Below are 16,943 nucleotides of genomic sequence, written 5' to 3'. Positions count from 1 at the left end.
AGCGTGATCAGTATACAGAATAAAAGGCCTGCCCAAAAGATAATATTGCAAGTTGTCCACTGCCCATTTAATGGCCAAACACTCCCTCTCGATGATGGGATAATGACATTCCCGGGGAAGAAGTTTCCTGCTGATAAACACTATAGGGTGATCCCTGCCGTCCCCGTCAGGTTGAGCCAGAACCGCCCCAAGCCCCACATTAGAGGCGTCTGTATACAGATGAAATGGTTTAGAGAAATCGGGACATTTCAATACAGGTTCCTCAGTAAGAGATGATTTTAATCTCTCAAAACTATTTTTTTGACAGTCTGTAAAGGGTCTCAACTTGTTAGGGTGGGATTTCGACAGGAGGTCTGTAAGAGGGGCCGCAATGGTGGAATACCCCGGTATGAACCTACGGTAGTAGCCCACTAAACCAAGGAAAGAACGCACATCTTTCTTTGTTTTAGGGGTAGGAGCTAGTTTTATGGCCTCCACCTTCGTGGTTTGTGGTTGTAGCGTACCATGGCTAATTTTGTATCCGAGATAAGATATGTCTGTTTTCCCTAATATGCATTTCTTGGGGTTGGCTGTTAACCCTGCCTCCGCCAGGGTATTAAATATTTGACGAAGGTGGTGAAGATGACCCCCCCATGTCTCACTAAAAATGACGACATCATCCAAGTAGGCTGCAGAGAATGTGTGAAAGGGTTTAGTAACCTATCCATTGGTCTCTGAAACGTAGCCGGGGCTCCATGAAGACCAAAGGGTAACACTGTAAAGTGATAGAGACCGGATTGTGTAGAGAAGGCTGTTTTTTCTTTGTCGTCTGGGGAAAGAGGAATCTGCCAATACCCCTTAGTGAGGTCCAATGTGGACATATATTTAGCTTTTCCTAGTTTCTCAAGGACATCGTCTACTCGGGGAATTGGATACGTGTCAAACATAGATATCGCATTAAGTTTACGGAAGTCAATACAAAATCTGACGGACCCGTCAGGCTTTGGAACCAGGACTACTGGAGAGCACCAGGGGCTATTAGAGGGCTCGATCACTCCCAAGGCTAACATTTTCTGTATCTCGTCTTCTATGATATGTTTCCTTGCCTCAGGAATACGATAGGGACGCAGTCTGACTGTTTGACCCGGGGTTGTTCGTATTTTATGACAGATTAGAGAGGTTCTTCCGGGCGTCTCTGCAAAGACATGTTGATACTGACTTAACAGGAAATACAACTGCTCTTTTTCCGGCCTTGTCAGAGAAGCATTGACAGAGGGCGTATTTGCATTATTTTGCTTGTCCTTGGGGAAGAACTCTATGTCTAATTCCTTACTGGGATATAAAAGCCGGCCCATCTCTACTGGGTTGTCTGGTTCATCTGCGACTTCCCATTTCTTTAAGAGATTCACATGATAAATTTGTTTTTTTTTAGGATTGACATTTAGTTCTATGAGATAAGTGACAGGGGAGATTGCTCTAATAACCCGATAGGGTCCCTGCCATCTCGCGAGAAGCTTTTGCTCAGACGTGGGACGCATTATTAAGACTTGGTCATCTGGGTGAAAGGTACGCAATTTACTTCCTTTGTCATAATAGTGTTTTTGTGTCTCTTGGGCCTGTTCCATATTTTTCCGTACATCTTCCCATAGTCCTTGTAAATGGGATTTCAAGTTTTGGACATATTCCAACAACGGCCTTCCTTCTTCCTCCCCTTCTTCCTCCCAGGTTTCTACAGCCATATCTAAAAGGGAACGGGGTTGCCGTCCGAACACTAGTTCGAATGGGCTATGGCCTGTTGAGGCCTGTTCATGGGTTCTAATAGCGTAAAGAACTAAGGGTAATTTTTTATCCCAATCTCTCCCAGAGTCCTCGACTACTTTCTTCAATAGTGTTTTGATGGTCCGATTGTAGCGCTCAACCAGTCCGTCCGTCTGGGGATGATAAACTGAGGTTTTTATTTGGGAAATTCCTAGTACCCTACATACCTGTTTCATGAGATTCGATATGAATGGGGTGCCTTGGTCAGTGAGTATTTCTCGGGGAAACCCTATTCGAGTGAATACGGTTATCATCGCCTGTGCTACTGTTTTTGTTGTCATACTTGCCAGTGGGAGGGCTTCGGGGTATCTGGTTGCATAGTCTACTATAACCAATATATAGGTATGGCCTTTAGAGGAGGGTAATAAAGGTCCAATTAAATCCATCCCCACCCTGCTAAATGGAATGTCAATGATGGGAAGTGGTAAGAGAGGTGCTTTCTTGGGCCTACCTGGTTCTGTAAGCTGACACCTGGGACATTGAGAGCAATATCTCCTAATGTGTGCAAAAACTCCTGGCCAATAGAACCGTCTGAGGAGATACTCCTCAGTTTTTTCTCTCCCAAAATGTCCCCCGCCTGGTTGGTTGTGTGCTAGGACAAGGACTTGGTTCCTATAGGATTCTGGGACTATTAATTGATGTTTGCGATCCCCTGCTCGGGTAGTGGTAACCCTATAGAGGAGGTTTCTTTTTACCAGGAAGTAGGGACCCACCTCATCAGTTTCTTCGGTTTTTGCGGTTCTCCAGGCCTGAGTGAGGGTAGGGTCTTCTCTCTGTTGTTGACGGAAGTTTAAGGGTGCTTCATGATTCTCAGCTATAAGTCTTAGGGGGTGCTCCTTCTCTTTTTGAGCCCGGAATTGTACCCTCTCATCCCATTTCTCTCGGCGAGAAAGTTTTCTGCGGATTAGAGGACATTCAATGGGACTTTCAGAAAAAGGAGCCTCAGCCCACCACTCCAGGTTCTCTCTTGGATTTTGGATATGATTTAAAAGTTGTTGGAAATGTATATAGTCGGTACCAACGATACATTCCTCAATGAGTTGGTCCATAACTCCCATAGGAAGGAAGTCCCTGTATTTACCCCACTCTAGTTCCACTACCATAACAGGGTATTGTTCCTTATCGCCGTGAATACAGCAGATATTGACCCATTGACTGGTTTCCCATTCTATAGGGCCTATTAAATCTTTGCGAATGACGGATTGGCTGCAACCCGAATCTATGAGAGCACATAGGGACCGTCCATTGACTTTTATGGTTTGTTTAAATTGAATGTCTCCCCCTCCTGTACATAGTACTCTACGTCGGGTTACTCCGATCTCCATAGGTTCTCCTCCTTCTACTTTCCTGGGGCACATACGAGCTATCTGACCCCACTCTCCGCAGTTAAAACATTGGGGTCCCTGTATGGGAGGACCTTCTCCGAGTTTCCAGGGAAACGGGTCTTCTAGAGGAAACCTCAGTGAGGGTTTGGGGGGTGGTATACCGGCTTTTATGTTAGGCCTGAGCTGTATACCTCTCACATCGGTGGTTCGATGGTATGCACAGGCTAAGTCAATGGCCATGTCTGTATCTACCTTTGGATGTTGTCTTATCCAATTTCTTGTAGGAGTAGGTAAAGAGTCCAAGTATTGCTCGAGGACAATTGTCTGTATGACCTCCTCCCGGCTATTTCCTATAGGTCCCAACCATTTCAGGGCTAAATCTTTCACACGGAAATAAAAGGTTCGGGGGTCCTCATTCTGTCCCCATTTTACTTTACGGAACTTTACTCTATAGTACTCGGTATCGTGTCCCACCCGTTCCAAAATACTATTCTTTATGTCTTTGTACGGTGTTTTTCCCCTGGGATTCGCTGCTTGGTACGCGGCTTGCAGGAGTCCTGTAAGTAACGGCGCAATGTATTGTCCCCATCTTCCTTCAGGCCATTGGGCGGAGGAAGCCACTCTTTCAAAGTTGGTAAAGAAAGAGTCCGGGTCTTCCCCCTCCTGATATTTTTGTAGCACCGAACTGGGAACATTAGGGTGGACTTTGCTGACGGCTATTGTCTCTGTTAATTTCTTCATCGCCGTTTCATGTACCAGTTGGTTGTTCGCTAGTATAGTGGCTTGACTTTTCAAGGCGGACTGTAAGGCCTCCCTGTCCTCTTTCGCCTCTCGCTGGTGAGCTTCCCATACCAACTGTAAGTGGCGCTGGCCTTCCGCCAGCTGTTTAATCATGTCCTCCAATGTGGGACTTTCGCTCATAGTCTATACCGTTCGGTAGCCTTAGGGCCCTTTTCGCCTGATCCCACTTCTGACACCACTGTGGCAGGCGGAATGGTATAAAGACAACGGAGAGCAGTTATGGAGATAAAGTAAGTGATTTATTTATTAGGTTTTCCTTTTCTTGTTTTTCTGTTATAAAGTTACAGGGTTCTTAAGGTTTCAGGATGTCTTCTTCTAATCTTCTAATTAGGGTTTTGCTTCTTTCTTCTTTGTCTTTTAGGTCGGTGGCTCCTAGGTCTCCTGTATGGCTCCAGCGGATTTACCGGGAAAAGAAGGAGAACGCTAAGGTAAGTGGTGAATTACATCGGAGTTTGTGTTTTTACAAAAACAAGTGGAAGAGGAAAAAGGGAAGGGGGTGCGCTGGTAGCGTGGTGGGACACCGTATATAGTACGTCCTAAAGTGCACGTGATATGTGACCTCCTGTGCCCAGGTACGCCCTTTCCAATTGCCTTCCCCGGCCCCCCCTTTTAATTCTCCCCAGTTCCCTTCCCCAGTGCCTTTTTAAATTGTGTACTTTCTCTTGTGCCCCACAAGGTCCGTACCTTTGCAAGCCACGACCCTCCTGGGTCGTGGCTGGCTCCTGGGCGTTGTGCCTCTGGTGCTCCTCCGTCGACACTCTCCTTCTCCTCACACTCGTATCCGGTCAGGGTCTCCTCTCCAACGATATGCTCCTCGGGTTGGTGTTCTCGGGTTTCCCCGCTCGCTCCTCTCCTCTCCCCGTCTCTGCGTCCTGTCTCCTCTTTCAACTCCGCGGCCTGGAAGACCTGTGGCGTTTCCCCGGCAACCGGGAAACGCTGTCCTCGTTCTGAGAGCGTTCCCACGGAAACGTGGGAACGCGGAAGTGACGTGTCGGGAATACCCGACACATCAGTGCCTGCCGCTGCCGAGGATGTGTTCGGGTCCACCCGATCACACCATGTTAACCTATGGGAGAGATAGGCCTTGCAATAGTGAAAAACTAATTTGGCAGTATTTCACTATCAGAACATGTACAACACCAGTACATGTCCTACCTCTTAAATACACTGCACCCTGCCCATGGGGCTACCTAGGGCCTACCTTAGGGGTGACTTACATGAGGTAAGATGGAAGGTTTGGGCCTGGCAAGTGGGTACACTTGCCAGGTCGAATCGTCAGTGCAAAACTGCCCACACAGACACTTTTTGTGGCAGGTCTGAGACATGTTTACAGGGCTACTTGTGAGTGGCACAATCAGTGCTGCAGGCCCAATAGTAGCATTTGATTTACAGGCCCTGGGCACCTCTAGTGCACTTTTACTAGTAAATCAAATGTACCAATCATGGATAAACCAATCCCAATCATCTGTACAATTTAAACAGAGAGCACTTGCACTTTAGCTCGTCAGCAGTGGTAAAGTGCTTAGAGTCCTAAAACTAGCAAAAACAGGTCAGAAAAAATAAGAGAAATTAGGCAAAAAGCTTGGGGACAACCCTGTAAAAAGGTCCAGGTCAAACACAGCCTGGAAGCAAACACGCTCCTTTCGGGGCTCACACGGACAACCTGAAGTCTGTTTGTGGCTGCTTCCAAGCCCTACTCAGGGTTCTGCAGAGTTATGTGGATGCTGTTCGAGGTGGCATCCCTGTTGGTGAGTCCTGCTTCTGTGAGTGTGTCCTGTGTCTGTGGGTGAGTCCTGTGTCTGAGTCCTGTGCCTGGCTCCAAGGTACTGGAGCTTTGAACCTGTTAAGAGCCAGCACTGGGAAGAAATAATTACAGTACACTTTCTAAAAGAGGAGAGGACTCTGTGACTGAGTGGATGTATAGTAATTTCCTAATAATCCACTAGAGAGGCATGCCAGGAAAGAAAAGTAGTTTATTCCTTAATGCAGGCTCTATCCAGAGCAGTATTTCTTTCCCCAGTAAAGTCTCCCCTCCAACTGTCCACCCAGCATTCCACAATATAGCCTTATAGCCCACCGTAGCAGGCTATACAGGCCATTAAAGGCTCACTCCAGCGTTAAAGGCCCGAGCTGAAGGCAAGGACCTTTAACAAGGGAGCAGGACTTTAACGCCGTTATATCTCAGCTACGGAGAGCTAGAAAGCTATTAGAACATTCTGCCACTAGAGTGCAAAATGTTCTAATAAATAAAACAAAGGCCTCACAGAGCTGAGGGGGCTCCATGAGGCCTTTGTTCACAGCAACAGTTGTGAATGACAACATTGGAATGTTGGAGCTCTGGGCTTCTACTGCCCTTTAGAAACCTGGAGCACTCCATTGTTTTCAATGGAACGCCAACATTCCAATGTTCTAATCATCCATAAACACCACTAGACCCCTCCTCACTTCACATTCCACTCAACAACTTCTACAGGATGCCTCAAGGAGGGAGGACATTTATCAGCCATCCTGTCTTTCCACACCTCTTACCAGCTCACGAAAAAGCCTCAAAGGATTCTGAGGATTTGTTTTTATTTTTATGACTGAGGATACACACTACAGTTTAGCTATATGAAAGCAGCCACAGGTCTGATTTGATCATCTGAGTGAAAGAATTCAAGGAAATGGGTGCCCGTCTAATCCTTCTACTGCCTCTAGAAACAGCACAGGTGGGTATTCACAGTCTAGATGTCTGCAGTAATATACATTGCTACTTTCATATAAAGCTGAGAAGTTACCACAACAGAGTTCTACATGGATGACAACCCCAGCCATGTAAAAAAAAAAAGAAAAAATACATCTAAGTCCTCTTATTCCCATTTGGTGGTGTTCAGCACCCTCAGGTGTCACTGTGTGCAGGGGCTGTGGAGATTTACATTTACGAGGGACAGCCAGAGCTTTGTCAGTAGCTTTCCAAAGACTACGAATTACACTGCTCTGTTAACCACTTCAAATCTCAGAGCAGTGTCTCCCATGGAATGGTGCTCCGTGCAGCAGTAAAATAGAGGGAAGAGGGCCTCCCCTGAATAGAATAATCTAGGGTTTACTGGGGCACCATCAAATGGCCAGTTCGATCATGAGGCTAAGGCTCATTAAGAAATATTTACCTGGTGCAGCAGTGCAGAGAGCAATAAACACAATGAAAATGTATGCCCAATTGATTCGGAAGAATATCATTTTTAAAGACATGGGAGTCATAACTCAGAGAGTCTGAAGATACACGGGTTAATAAGCATTTGCAATGCAATGGGTCTTTCGTTTCCTGGAGTTTAGCATTGGCAAAAGTGCAATTATCCATGTAACCAGCAAAAATGCAAATATCCATGTAACAGGGTCGACCTCATGCAAAAGCACTTGACTACTGCCCAGGGAGATCGCGCTGCTTACGAATTAAAAAGAAAAGGTAGTCCAGAAACCATACGGAAAGTATGGAGCCTCGTATGTGTTCAGTAGTTGGCCGGTGCGCTCGAGGCAGGCCTAACACAGCAAAAGGCATGAGGTATGCATGCCTTTCACTAATTAAATGAAGCGAATTTTAAAAGGCAAGCCCACGAACCAAACAAACTGATGGGCGTGCGGTGGGCGGGGTTAAAAACCCAGAGAGATTACACCAGGGACACAGCTCTTTGCACTCAACCCTAAAAAGCCACCCTTTGCTGCCTTACTCAATTGACCTGTTGGTCGATGTTTGTAAATCAAAGTGGCCACTTTGCACCGCGTGTCTCTAAACATGTCTTGAGCATGCGCTTGACAAATTAATGAATGTAAACACGTTATAGAAGCATTATTCGGGAAACCAAAAGGGTCAGGAATGAGTGACTGTCCAGAACTGTAATGTATAGTAGTTACCCTTGACAATGACTAGCGCTAGTAGCATAAACGTAAAGCCACAATCCTACCTGTCTTCTTTCTTGTTCCAGGGCCAGCACATTCCTTCTTTCCTTCGTGGGGCCCTAATTTTCCTGCCTATTACATGGCAGTGCACTCAAAAAACATGCGAGATCCGCTTTTAATCTATAAAAGCACATTCCAAATGCAGCGCTAACCTGCAGAAATAAAGACGCGTGCTTCTATCACAGTCTCACAGTTTACTTACCTGGCAGAAAATATCTTGACTCCTCCTCCCTGCCTGGAAACTCATGATCCCGTACAATGGTTCACGCCCACTCCCACACTGTGCATATCTTCCCCCAGCCATTCAAATGTATGAAGCTCCGTTAGCCCAGCCCTGGGCCATTAAAATAAGCACCCCAATAAATCCTCTATATCCCATTGCAACTTGGCACCCCACCACCCCCGCACTGCGATGCCACTGGTGTAACTTGTGCCCCCGGGAGGAAAAAGACCTCGCCCAGTCAGCCCATGCGTATCAGGCCACACTCAAAGTACACCCCCCTTCACCTCCAGAAAAAAAAGCACAGATGACCCACTTCATCACTGAGCAGCCAGTACCCATTAGTGTCCGCTGCTCTAGTTTCATCCCCTCTTTTTGCCTCTCCCCTCAGGGTGGCAGTGCAGTGCCCGTTACTGCCAGTCTCAGCTGCTTGCTGTGCTGGAACACTTCTGACTGCCATGTGTCAATACACACACCTGTGCACCATAGTGCAAGCGTGTTTGAGTTATTTCAAGCATGTGTACTGGAAGAGGAGCCTTCCAGCACTCAAACAGACCACTTTGTGTGTGTGCTGTACAGTGCAGCACACAGGCCAACTGTCAATAATGTGGAAAGTGTTCAATCGTGCTCTACAGTTATGGCTTTTTCGAGGAGGTAAACATTTTTGGAGGAAATCCCTGTCTACCAGAATTGGTTGACAGGGATTTCCTACAAAACCCATGGGTAATTTATTGGGAACGCCAATGTACCACAAATGGAACGCCCCCTTATTATACGGTAACACAAGGTAGCACATAGCACAACTTTGTGTTACTGTGGCCAGCTTTCCAAAGCAAATCCTGATTTGCGTTGGAAAGTAAAGACCAGCACAACATCTTGCCCCAGGTTTGGGTTACAAAAGTAACACAAACCTGTTGCAAAGAATTGATTTGTGCGTCTCTCTCATCCCGGATTCCTGATGCAACATAACAGAGTGCAGGAGTGGGGGGAGGGGGGGAGATCACCAGGAAGAGCCCCAGAGGTAGGAATGAATACAGTGAATCAGAAGACTGAAAAGCAGAGCACAAAGAGCCATATTTATACTTTTCGACGCACAACTGCGCCAACGCAGTTGTGCGTCAAAAACTTTTACGCCGGCTAACGCCATTCTGAAGCGCCATGCGGGCGCCGTATTTATTCAATGACGTTAGCCGGCGCAGCTGCCTGGTGTGCGTAAAAAAAAATGACTTACACCAGGCAGCGCCGGCATAGGGGAATATGGAGCTTGGGCGTCAAAAAATGGGGCAAGTCAGGCTGAGGCAAAATTTTCGCCTCAACCCGAATTGCGCCGCTTTTTATTGACTCCCAACCCCCATTGAAATGACTCCTGTCTTAGCAAAGACAGGAGTCATGCCCCCTTGCCCAATGGCCATGCCCAGGGGACTTATGTCCCCTGGGCATGGTCATTGGGCATAGTGGCATGTAGGGGGGCACAAATCAGGCCCCCCTATGCCACAAAAAAAAAAAAAAAAAATACCTACCTGAACTTACCTTAACTTCCCTGGGATGGGTCCCTCCATCCTTGGGCGTCCTCCTGGGGTGGGCAAGGGTGGCAGGGGGTGTCCCTGGGGGCATGGGAGGGCACCTCTGGGCTCCTTCCGAGCCCACAGGTCCCTTAACGCCTGCCCTGAGCAGGCGTTAAAAAAATGACGCAAACGCGGCTGGACGTCATTTTTTTTGACCCGCCCACTCCCGGGCGTCATTTTTGCCCGGGAGTATAAATACGACGCACATGCCTCGGAGTCATTTTTTAGTAGGGAACGCCTACCTTGCATATCATTAACGCAAGGAAGGTGTCCACGCTAAAAAATGACGCAAACTCCATGAACTTTGACGCTAGACGCGTCTAACGCCAGAGTATAAATATGGAGTTCGTTTTGCGTCGGATTTGCGTAAAAAAAAACAACGCAAATCCGGCGCAAACAGAGTATAAATATGGCCCAAAGTTTTAAGTGGAGTGTCTGATACTGCAAGAGCAACACAAACATAACATAACCAGCAGCAAACTGAAGACCCGCTCCAGACTAGACATGTGGAGTACAAAGCTATGAAACATGAACTGCTGTCAAGCTGCAAACAGCAATGTTTACAACTACTTATACTGACTCCGGTACTGTTGACCTGGAAATGTTCTGTAGAGAGTCTGATCTGGGGATCCATCTTGGTATGGGGTGCTATGAATCTTTTTCTTTGTGTTTCTCTTTCATTTCATCGAGGTGCACCAGTCCCAGAAGGCTATGAGTGGCCTCATAGATATGGGGGTAAGGCAAAGCAGCGCAAGTCGCTGTGTTGCCTTACTCTTTGCCAGGAAGGCATTCCATGGGCGTTGCGGTGGGTTTTCCCATGCAACAACCATTAAATTTTGACGCATCCTTAGATTTACAAGAGCCTATAAATGTGGGGATGCGCCAAAACGTTACACCTCCCCTGGGGAGGCGCAATGAGGAGAAATATCCTAATTTCTCCAAGTTTTTAACTCTTTCTATGTGTGCTGTGTGCTGCATTCTGCAGCACACATAGAAAGAGGAAACAGGCTCCTGGGATTGTTTTTTTGCGGGAAGATGCCCCTTCCTGCACAAAAACTAACCTTTGACAATGCAGACACCCTTGCACCATGGTGCAAGGGTGCCTGTGTTGGTACTAGGCAACCAGAACAGTGCCAGAGCAGTTGGAAGGAACAGGAATGTCCTGAATCAGATAAATATGGTGCATTCCTGCCTTTTACTTTTGACACAGGGCAGTGCAGCAAGATGACTTGCCGCCCTGCGCTAACATTTCATAAAGTAGTTTGTAAGAAACAGGTATGTGTATGGATCTACGCCCTTCCCTCATATTTCACGACCAATAAGGAAAGTGCTCTTCAGTTTTGCAGCATGCACTTCAAGTCGTTAAGAGCCAATGTTCTTTATTGATTGTAGAATTTGAATAATCCCTCATTTAACACTGGACATCTTAAGAAGTCTTGACATGTTTTTATTCCATTATGCCAACTTTGGCCTTGTCCTTCATAACTCAGACAGACATCAACAAATGCAACAGGCACAGGACACACTGCAGGTGATCCAGAGGATTTCTTTGTTATTGGCCTTTTATGTTTAATGCAATGTTGTTAGACCTGACAGCCTTAGGGTGGTCACCCCTAGCTTTTTGCCTGCCTCCCTCCACTTTTTAGATACTGTTTTTGCTGGTTTTAAGACTATGCACACTTTACCCTCTAACCAGTGCTAAAATGCATATGCTTTCTCCCTTTAAACATGGTAACATTGAAACATACCCAATGGGACTATTTAATGTATTTATAAGTCCCTAGTAGGGTGCACTGTATGTGCCCAGGGCCTGTAGATTAAATGCTACTAGTGAGCCTGCAGCACTGATTATGCCACCCACTTAAGAAGCCCCTTAACCTTGTCTCAGACCTGCCATTGCAAGGCCTGTGTGTGCAGTTTTACTGCCAATTTAAATTGGCATTTAAAAGTACTTGCCAAGTCTACCACTCCCCATTTTCTACAATACAACACCCCTAAGATATGCCCTAGGTAACCCATAGGGCAGGGTGCTGTGTAGGCAAAAGGCAGGACATGTACCTGTGTAGTTTACATGTCCTGGTAGTGTAAAACTCCTAAATTTGTTTTTACACTACTGTGAGGCCTGCTCCCTTCATAGGCTAACATTGGTACTGCCCTCATACATTGTTTGAGTGGTAGCTGCTGATCTGAAAGGAGTAGGTCATATTTAGTATGGCCAAAATGGTGATCCAACATCCTGCTGACGTGTGAAGTTGGATTTAATATTACTATTTTAGAAATGCCACTTTTAGAAAGTGATCTTTTCTCTGCACTTAAATCTTTCTGTGCCTTACAATCCACGTCTGTCTGGGGTTAGTTGACAGCTCCCTTGTGCATTCACTCAGACACACCCCAAACACAGGATACTCAGCCTCACTTGCATACATCTGCATTTTGAATGTGTCTTCCTGGACTGGGAGGGTGGAGGGCCTGCCACTTGAATGTCAAAGGACAGTAACCTTAGGGTCTGGATTCCCTAAGGATGTTGTGTCAGACAGGGGCACAAACTTAATTTCTGCGTACATGAAGTTCTTGTGGCATGAGTGTGGGGTGACCTACCGGTTTACCACCCCTTATCATCCTCAATCCAATGGGCTTGTTGAGAGATTCAACAAGATCCGGAAAGGCATGATCAGTGGCCTACCTGAGGCCATGAGGTGTAAGTGGGACGTCCTCTTGCCATGCCTGCTGTTTGCTTATAGAGAGGACTCTCTATACCAGCAGTGCTGGATGCATTAAATATACGTCCCACAAGTTCACCGAAGTGAGTCGGAAAGTTAGTATTCAAAAGGGACTGTATCTCCGCCGATGACCTTGCCACCTGAAGTGCGTAGGTCTCGCTAGCAGATGTAAGGGCCACATGCTTTTGAAACAATAAAGCTTTTAGCCGACTCAACTTGTCGAAATCAACCTTGGAAGTAGCAATATGAGGCCAGATGTCCGCTACCTCCCTAATTTGAGTGGGGGGAAACAACACATTCCCGCAGCACGTAACGGCCTTGTTGACAACGACGATGTAAACTATTCCGGCACGCATGCCACAGCAGCGTGCGCTGTTAAGAACAATGTAACTGCCGTTAGAAAGCATCTGGAAAGTGTTTTTAATAACCGGGACTGGAACTCCCTTCAGATAACAAGCTAAGTTAGCAATCGAAGCATTACACGCCCCGTGCAAGGACAGCTGTTTACAAACCATTGAATGGCTGACAGAAGCTTCGCATTCGCTGCCGCTAAGAAAAACCTCCTTCAAACCATTAACACATCTGTACTGAAAGGGAAGGTCCCACACCTCGTGTATGTAACTGTCTCCCAATAGTTCATATCTACCCACCGGAATATGCTTCAAACACAAAGTAAATTGCAAAGTAGAGATAGGCAAATTAATAACCCCATGGATCAACCATTCAGCTGACGGAATCTCAGCTACCGTGAAAGGCAGTTTCTCTAATTTTTCAATATTTAACATAACATATGTCGCTTCCTTTTTAGCCATCAGTTGTTGTTGACGAGTCAAATTAAAAGAGATAAAGATCTCCCTGGCACGAACGTGCTGCCATGGAACGCGACCCGCCTTCAATGTCTGAAGAGTCCAACCCAGCTGCATGATGGACCGCGTCTGACTCTGCCCATGATATAAAGAAGACATGTCCGATTTAATAATGTCAATAGCAGAGGACACAATGCTGTCAATCATGTAAACACGTTCAGAAAGGGTATGCATGCCATTATCAACAACAGACAAAGTCTGCATCAGATTTGCTTGATCAATCTGCCTCAACCGGGCTGCAGCCTCTTGTTGTGAAAGCTTCCAAATCTCATTATAAACCTCGTATAAGAACCTTTTCTTCCGTGGTACTCTGGGACCTGACAAAAAATCTTGTAAATCAGTATTATTAGACAGTAACATGAGATGTGACTTAACTGCATCCAGCGTGGAGGACTTCAACCATTGCTGACAAAGCTTCCCCACACTGTATGTAGTTATAATATCAGCATGTTCTGGTGAAACGTAACGAGGGTCTGCCCTACTAGTCCTAAACCCCCCTGAAGAGGTGACAAAACGTTGATGACACATATTAGTGTCTACAGGCCATAATAACCACCCGCCTGGATGTAACGATGAAGTGTTAAGTGTACCATTCTGGACCCAATGTGTAAAGTCACCGAACGTAGCATTCATATAGTGCTGCCAATTTTGTAATTTAGAAGGGACAGGTATACTAGGCAAAGTTAACTCCTTAATTGTCGCTAAGCCCAAACAGCTAGTCTGTTGTACTGTGTCATTGAGGAAAATCATCTGCACAGGGATAATACATGCTCTAAATAACGTGTCCCTGCCTCGCATTTGCCAATTTTTCGTACCCCAAACACTTTTCAAGTCAACAGTTTTCAACCAGTATTCATATCCTTCGACCGACAGTTTAGATACAAACAAATTAGAATACAGTAATTTAGTATCGGTCAATAACATTTGCTTATTAGAATACGGTGTAACTTTAAAATAGTAGGACCTAGCATTACGCGGATCATGCCCAGTAAAATATGCAAATTTGTCATAATACGTTTTTTAACTCCCTTGTGGAGGAGTCGAGCAATGTTCCCATTGCACATAATTAAACATGGACTTAGGGCTACTAGCTTTATGAATAAAGTGGTGTCCATAATAGTTGTAACAAAACATGTCACCATGATTATCTCTAAACTGGTAAGCATCTTCATCGTCATAGACAGTATAATATTGCAAATCCGTTAGCATAGAATCTACTGTCTTCACATCCCAATCATCAGAAACAATGCCAGGTATAACAATATCATTCATTGATAATTTGAGGACATACGGTATTTGAATCAATTCAGTGGGACCATATATATCAAACATTACTTTATCCCACACAATTCCATCCGGAACTGGTATAGCAGAAATGTTCACTGTGGACAAGTCTCTTCGAACCATATGAGACGATAAATGTGGTTTCAACTCAGTCTCCACGTGCTCAATGTCAGATCGATCAGGAAGAAAATGACCATGTATTATCAGAAAAAAAGTAACCACAAATCCCAACCATAATAATATAGTCATCACGGCCAAAAATAGCCAAAAATAGTTCCAAGGAAAAACAAAATATGTTCGTTTAAGCCATCCCAGCAGCCGTCGTGGACCGTGGACAGAAGACATCGAAGACGAGGAGCCGGACCCATCATTATCAGCGTCGTTGAAGCAGCCAGAAGCAGTTCTAGCAAAAGGTGCAACTCTGAACGAAGAAGCAGACAGAGGCTCCCGCCGTGGCACGCTATAAACCACATGTTCAGAAACATCAGTAGAACGTACAGCAATTTGATCACAAGATTCCATATTAATCGCCGTCGGTGGAACGATCGCAAGATCATCATCCACCCTCCCCAAGCTCGGAGAGGAAACAGTGTCGGTGAAAATCACCTGCAGCGGGACCTCATCCCCAGTAGTGAGAGGGATTCCGGAACTACTGGGTGTCCCCCTTGGTTTGCTGTGCAGAATCGGCCACATGTTGTAACTTGACATTATCAATGGAAACAAAGCGATTTCCTTTGGCCCCTTGCAGCGGCGGTAAAATCACAGTTCTCGTGCCGCTTACCCCTAACACAGGGACAGGTTCTCGATAAGAAGGACCAAATTCTTTTTTAACTGCGACCTTTTCACGCACCAGATCCCCAATCCTGGGTATCCAACCAGTAGGTGTTACTGGCTCATCCTTAATTCCTGAGGAGGCAGCATTGGCAGAAGAGTTATCTTCACGGAATTGTTGTAAATCCTGCAAAACAGTGACACGATCATTTATGTCAAAGGGCGTATCTGCCGCCTCCACACCAGGACCATCTAGATCAGGAACATACATTCGTGTTCCGAACAGGCACTCATATGAAGTACGACCCCCCAGTGACCTTCTAGGCAAGTTATTAAGTGCTCTCTGTACTCCATATAGGTGGGCTAGCCAACCACGACCCGTACCTATAACTCTGGCCGTTAAGGACTGCTTTAAATCACGATTTAAACGCTCCACGACAGAATTTCCCTCGGGATGAAATGGAGACGAGAATTGGAGTTGGACCCCCAACGAAGCCATGGTGTCCCTGAATGCCTTAGAGGCAAAAGCAGGGCCCTGGTCCGAATGAAAAGCCGCAACTGCAAATATATCGACAAAGATGCGCAAATCTTTAATAACAGTGCGAGCGTCAGCCGAGCGTTGTGGCCATACCCATACAAATCTGGAGCACGAATCTACAGCAACCAATATATATTTGTATGCACTATCTGGTGTCAGCGGACCACAATGATCCAAGTACACACACTGTAATGGTTTGTTTGAAATCAGAAGGGGCGTCTGCTGCGGGCGTCTAGCCGACGATGTCTTAATTTGTTGACAAATGTCACAACAAAGGACATACTGTTTCGTCTCCTTATAGAGACCAGGCCACCAGTAACGAGCCTGTAAAAGTGAAATTGTGGCAGCCACCCCAGCATGTGCAGAAGCCACCCCCTCATGTGCTGCAGAAATTAATCGAGGTCTCTCAATTTTATTGGGAATTTCACGTACACCAATGCCTGGAATTGTAACAGTAGCATTTAGCGCACCATTCAAGCAGTAACTATATTTTGAAGGAAATCCTTTAGGAAAGGGCGTGCCATCAGCAGTAGCTTGTATGGCAGCTGAAATTTCTGTGTCTGGTTTTGAACTCGAACGAGTCACTGCGGCCACAGTGGCGACAGCCACTGCCGACTTCGCGGCTTCATCAGCCAAAGTATTCCCAGCAACGTGTATTCCAATGCGCTGGTGTCCAAGTGTATGCACAACATGGACTTTAGGAAGCGTATCCTTCAGATCCGCAACCTTACCCCACAACATTTTATGCTTAATGGTGTTGCTTTTAGAATCTCTGAACCCATTCATCTTCCAATAGTGTAAATATTCGTTGAAAGACTGATCCATGACCGAGCGCCGGAAATCGACGCACAGGCGTCCCTGGGTGAATACTAAATGACGCATCGCCGTGTGTGGCCCAAGAAATCGACGCACACCCCTTTGTTTCCACGCATCTCCTCCTCTGCGGTTCTTTGCGGAGATTTTGCATGCAAACCAGGTACTTTGTGCTTGAAAGAAGCTTTCTTTGCTTTTAAAAGACTTAAGACACTCTCTATCACTTTACAGTGATACCTGAACATATACTTGCATTTTAATGGTTTTGACCTGCATCTTATCAGATAAATATTATATATGTTTCTAAACA

At 45.9% G+C, this 16,943-nt stretch overlaps 1 long non-coding RNA gene across 1 annotated transcript in view; it reads left to right on the top strand.

The window, feature by feature from the left end:
* The first annotated feature begins 4,282 nt into the window (after positions 1 to 4,282).
* The window catches only part of LOC138294241 (uncharacterized), a 159,907-nt gene continuing 147,246 nt past the window's right edge, over positions 4,283 to 16,943 (top strand). Inside the window, exon 1 of the long non-coding RNA XR_011203295.1 lies at positions 4,283 to 4,351. This is a non-coding gene — a long non-coding RNA (uncharacterized lncRNA). The remainder of the gene's footprint in view (positions 4,352 to 16,943) is intronic.

Source organism: Pleurodeles waltl, chromosome 4_2 (genome assembly GCF_031143425.1).
Source record: "Pleurodeles waltl isolate 20211129_DDA chromosome 4_2, aPleWal1.hap1.20221129, whole genome shotgun sequence".
Taxonomy (NCBI): domain Eukaryota; kingdom Metazoa; phylum Chordata; class Amphibia; order Caudata; family Salamandridae; genus Pleurodeles; species Pleurodeles waltl.
This window is presented reverse-complemented; position numbering and strand designations above follow the sequence as displayed.